The sequence below is a fragment of the Lepidochelys kempii genome, chromosome 3, assembly GCF_965140265.1.
Source record: "Lepidochelys kempii isolate rLepKem1 chromosome 3, rLepKem1.hap2, whole genome shotgun sequence".
Lineage (NCBI taxonomy): Eukaryota > Metazoa > Chordata > Testudines > Cheloniidae > Lepidochelys > Lepidochelys kempii.
The window spans coordinates 191970641-191976315 of record NC_133258.1 but is presented as its reverse complement, the minus strand read 5'-3'; the positions used below and the strand labels follow the sequence as shown (position 1 = coordinate 191976315).

Below are 5675 nucleotides of genomic sequence, written 5' to 3'. Positions count from 1 at the left end.
AGATGATCATAATGGTCCCTTCTGACCTAAATAACTATGAATCTGTGAATGGGTGTGAGGGAAAGAGCTCCTGCCCCAGATGAAGGAATTTGGGGGGCAGAGGGAAGGACCCTGCTCCACAGAGAGAGGAGGGAGTTTTAGTGAGTGCCAGGGGGCTTCATTTCCCCTTCCACTAGCTCCCCATTTACAGGGAGCCAGAGCAGTACCTGCAGCAGGGAGCGGGAGTTGCCGGTGGCCTCAGAGGCGCAGCCCCTGCAGTGCCTCAGGCACCTGGCGCACGTGCCGGATGATGCGAAGCTGGCGCATCACTTTGGCCGTGACGTCCTCCTGCTGCAAGGGAACGAGAACCTGTCAGAGACTCCGATGACCCCGAGGAATCAGGGGGGATTAAGGGCACCTGGAACCAGCAGCATTTCCACCCAGCACCTGCCCACCTCTGAGGGATGGATTCACCCTCCTGACCCTCAGAATGGAGCCTTGTTGTCCTTTCTAGTGACCTCCAGTGCCAACCCCCCTCCTTGTAGGGTGAGTTCCTGCCACCTCCCCATCAGTGCCCTAACAGCAGTTCTACCTCCAAACCACAGCTCAAGTTCTCAGAACCTTCTCCTCCAGGTTGGGCAGGGAGGGGGCTCTAGCCGGGGGGCAGGAGGGATTCTGGCAGTAGTGAAGTGGGATGCGGGGAGGTAGAGAGATCTTTCCCCAAGTCATCCCAGCCACTAATGCTGAAGCCGCAGGATGGCAGCCCTGGTGATGGGGCAGATCAGCAGCCCCTGCTGCCTGAATCCTCCCGTTCTCTCTACGTGGTGGCTCGGGTGACTGTGAGGATGTGACTCAGCAGGGAGGGGGGAGTGTTGACCTGGGAATGTGCCCTGGGGATGGGAGACCTGAGAGCCTGTCACCTGAGCCAGGAGGGGGAGGGGGAGGTAACACCTCTGCCCAGGAATGTGAACAGAGGCTGCAGCAGGGAACCTGCTGGGTGGTTTTAGTTTCAGTTTGGGGCTGGGGAGAGGAACACAGGGAACCCCAGGGCTGGGGTCTAAGCTCCCTGCTCCCCCAGAAGGACGTGATTGAGGGGTCCTGGTTGTACCCACAAGCTCTGTTGTGGACTATGTTCCTGTTGTCCAATAAACCTTCTGTTTTACTGGCTGGCTGAGAGTCTCAGTGGATCCCAGGAAGAGGGGTGCAGGGCCTGGACTCCCCCACACTCCGTGACAGTGACATGGACACTTGGCCACTGGGAACTGGGTGCAGCCCTGTGGGACAGGAGAGGCTTGCGGAGGGCACTTAGGGGACTCTTCTGCCCTTCCCAAGAGTGATAGCACCGTGTCCTAAGAACATAAGTCCATGATGCTAAAGCGCTGCTCCAGGGACAAGCTGGTTCCCCCCTCCTCATGGAGGTGAATTCATCTCCCTTCCCAGAAGCACCTGCTCTCACTCTAATTTCCCACCAGGCTCCTTGCTGCCAGGCCAGAAAATGGTGAAAGGATGGGAATGAGGCCTGGGCCCCGCCCCAATCACCTGAGTCTAATGCAGCTGCTTACCTTGTCCCCCACCAGCTGCTGGGCTTCTCCCAGGAGGGAGTAGGTGAGGAGCAGCCCAGCCTGGCTGACACACAGCAGGGGGTCATGGATGGCCAGCACCACCGTCCGGAGGAAGAATCTTCTGTGCCCCTCCGAGAAGAACTTTCCGAAGACCTAAAACCAACAGGATGTGAGGCATTAGCAGATTGCCCATAGCCAGGCTCCAAATCCTGGGGCTAGAACGGCATCTCCATCGAGTGGCCCAAGGATGCAGCCACTGCAGAGGACCCAGCCACGCCCCCCCCCCCCCCCCCGGCACTCCCTGAGCTGTCTCATGGCCTGGCAGAGTGTCCTTACCTCCCCGACCCTGGCTGTGTTCCTGTTGCCCAGAAGCCTGCTGTCCTGGTGCCAGGCCCAGCACCACAGGTCTTCGGCCTCATGGATGGTCAGCCCCGGGAAAGAGACACACACCCACATCTGTCATTCTGGCTGCAGTGCTTGTGTCCTTCCAATCCCATTGGTGGCTACACAGTGGGCAGAGTCCTCGCTGCGTGCCTGGCCCAACAGAATTGGTGCAGCAGCAGCTGGTAGAGCCCCTCTGGTGCAGCAGCAGCTGGTAGAGCCGGTAAACCCCCTCCCTGGCCTGCCAGCTCGTGTCCTTGGCTGGGTCACTGATGAACAGAGCCAGCTCTGCCACACGGTGACCCATCCTGGGGAATTCTGCTGCGTTCTAATGGAAGGGAGAGGGAGAGGGGACTCCATCAGCATTTTCCTGTCAGTTCCCAGTCCCCCCTGGGACAGGACTCTCCTTCCCCTCAGCCCTTCTGCAGGAGATGCTAGAGGACAGAAGCTAGAGCTAGACTCTTAATTTCCTCTGCTCCCAAGGGAGCCTGGAGCACAGGGATGTGGGCAGGGCCCTCCATGAGGACTTGCTTCCCCAGCTGCTCCAGGATGACACGAAGGCATGAGCCTGGAGCATGGTCCCCTTAAAAGCCCAGAGTCACCACTTAACCAGGACAAGAAGTAATGGACTCAAGCCATGCTCATTCTCTGCTCTCACTCTGCCTCCCCAAGAGGAACACTCCTAACCCACAGCCCCTGCAGCACCAGATCCTACAGCCAGTTGGAGCCAGCCCACCTATGCCTGGAGTCAGGAAGCTGGGGTCACAGGTCACTTACATCTAACTCAGGGAGGGTGATGGTGAATCTGAGGAGGGCTGTGCTGCTTCTAATAGCCTGGCTCTCTCCTGGGACACTCTAGACATGATCCAGTAGTTCATGGGCTGCGGGGAAAGGAGGCAGCTCAGGATCAATGGGCAGGTGCACGTATTGTGCAAATGAGAACCCCGCGTCCCACATCCCCAGAGGGCTGAGACATTATGCGCAGGGTGGAATATCTAATTCTTTGATCGCAGGGCTTTAGAAAGGGATTGTTGCCCCCAGGACTATGTTTGTATCCTGCAGGTCACAACTTGTCATTGTCTCTCTAGATTGGAAGAATGTCTGGTGTCGGGGCTGGTCCCATCCGCCCTAAACTCCCTCCCTGGCTCTCAAGTCCTTGGTTGGGTGAAGGGACTGAGTGTGAGCACAATCCCCCCAGGAATCTCAGGGTACCTTGGAGAGAAGGGCTCATTCTCTGGGGTCCTCCTGTTTCTCAAGAAAGGAGCCCATGACTCTTCTCTGAGGACGATCTTCTAGATCTTATAGGAGGGGTTCAGACTCTCACTCCCCAAGCCAGCCAGGGGCCCTATGGTTACTGCTCAACAGAACCAGGCAGAGCTCTGGCTTGAAGTCCCAGCTCCTTCCTCAGTCCATCAAGGAGGAAGGGCCTGACACTGCATTGCACTGACTGCCCTGACCAAGGACAGACCACTGGGGGCCCAGCTAGGAGGACACACTGGAGAATGGATCGAAGAGTTAAGGTAAAATTACCCCTACCCCTCAAATCGGGCTCACCTCCAAGATGTCGTGGAGCCTGTCGCTGTCTGGGGACTCTACCAGCAGGTTCCCCAGCAGGGCATCCATGAGGTTTGGCAAGACCCTATGCAGATCCTGCAAAGCAAGGGAGAGCCATGGCTCAGAGCTAGGGAAACTGGGGCTACACCTGCCACAGGATGGGAAGAAGGGTCTCTGGGAAGCGCTGGTGAGACCCCCAAAACACATATCCTGGCCTCCCTCATTCACATCCCACTGCAGGCAATTAGCCAGGATTCATGGCAGGATGACAGCAGGCCCTTCGATCCATGATTTAAGCATGATCTACCTGGAGGTGGGTGGTGTCCTTCTCCGTGCCCAGGGTGAAGACGGCATGCGGGGCAGCTCGAAGGAGGTGGGTCTCTAGCTCTGGCTCCAGGGCAGCTGTCGTGGTGCTGGCAGGAGAGAGGAGCTGGTATTAGACCGTGCAGTGCAGAGGCGGCACTGGTACCAACCCGGACGTGAAACTGCAGGGAAATAGACACATCTTGACGAGAATGGAAACTGAGGCACCGAGCCAGGGAATGACAAGGCCAAGGTTTCCCAGACAGACAGTGGCAAGGTAGGAATAGAGCCTGTTCCCTGGACCCTGCTGCCCCCTCCTCTATCTGATCCCGGGAGTGAGCCTCTCCCCAAAGCCACTGCAAAGTAACTGGAGGGAAAAGAACGGCCCAGCCAGGAGAGTGTGAACCTTCCCAGCACCTCTGCCACAGGAGTCACCCTTGGGAGGGGCAGTGACTCCCAGCCGGGGGCCTCAGCAGCACCGGGATTCGGGGAACCAGGGGGAGGGTCTCGGTACCTGAGGTTGCCCACAGCAATCAGGGAGTTAGCAAGGATGACGCTGGGTGGAGAGATATCAGGCAGCTCCTCAATGAGCTCCTGTGACACCCAAAGGAGACAAAGGAGCGTGAGATTTGGGCCTGACTGACGCTTCTGAGTAAGGAGATAACACAGCCAGCACCCCACACAGCCCGCAGGTCCCCCCACCTGCCTCCTGCTCCTCCGATTCCTACGCAGTAGTGACCAATCTCAGAATTTCTCCCATCTCTTCTCCCCAATCTTCAGCCCCAGCAATCCCTGGCCTCAGCTACCCCCCCCCAGCACCAGCCATCCCCCATCCATTAGGCTGGGGTGACCGCTGCCCCTCCCATATCTCTGTCCTCCCTCCAGCGGCTGGGCGCCGTGTCTCTCTCACCACAATAATCTCTACAACAGCCGCCTAGCAGCAGTGCGGCTCCAATGTGTCCTGCTCTCTCTGCTGTGCAGCGAGACACGCAGGGTGGATGGCATGCAGGAACATGAGCTGCTGGGCCTCGTCCTGCACCCATCAGGAGTGGGGTTAGGGGAGACAGAGCCAGTTAGCCAGGGACCTCCCTGCCTCACCCACGCCAGCTGCAGGACTCAGGCCTGAATGGGGGGTAGTCCAAATCACCCACGACTCCTACACAAGCAGAGTCAGGAATTGGGACAGTGCCTGTGGGGGGAGGAGACCCTGGCTGGTGTATGACAAACACCCCAATCGTGGGGGTCCCAGATGATGGTAGAGAAAAGTCCCCGTTAGGGCTGGTGGATCATCGGAGACAAGACGGTCTGCAGGGGGTCAGGGTGCTGGGAAGGGGCAGGACAATCTCAGTTCCAGCACAGCTGGGGAATGTTTTCACCTTTTCTTGGCCTTGCAGTTGCTCTTGGGTGTTCTTGACAGCAGCCTCCTCCATGGCAACGTTCACCCATTCCTCCTCCTCGTCCTCCGAGTCCCTGGCGGTCCCTGCACCAGGGACAGAAGTGGGGAGGCTAACTCCTGTTCCACTCGGAGGAAAGACAGGGGCATGGTGGGGCAATGTGCCCCCTCTCCACCTCTAGGACCCGGGGGGGGGGGGATCAGACCCCACACTCCCACCTCTCAGTGATGCCTTCAGCCCCCAACTCCTTCAGGAGCCCAAAGCTAAGAGAGCCCCCCAGACTGTCCTGGACTTCCTGCGTGGTGTTCACCTACCCCAACCTGGAGCATCAAGGACCAAAGTGGAAGCATCTAGTATCGGTGGGGTTTATGTGGCTCAGGCCTGACACCTGGGCTGGGGATCTGCCCGCAAAGCACTGGTCGAGTGCCTGGGCCCAGGGTGGCTTCTCACAGTCCCCTCCTCACCTCTTCCTGAGTCCAGCCTGGCTTCTCAGCTGAAACAA

The 5675-nt window shown here is 58.4% G+C and overlaps 1 long non-coding RNA gene across 1 annotated transcript; it reads right to left on the bottom strand.

Moving 5' to 3' along the window:
• Positions 1-3507: 3507 nt before the first annotated feature.
• LOC140908342 (uncharacterized) lies at positions 3508-5329 on the bottom strand. Its single transcript, XR_012157840.1, has 3 exons — positions 5156-5329; positions 3784-3889; positions 3508-3572 (listed from the first exon to the last, which is right to left on the bottom strand). It is a non-coding gene; the product is annotated as an uncharacterized lncRNA (long non-coding RNA).
• Between the last annotated feature and the right edge of the window lie 346 nt (positions 5330-5675).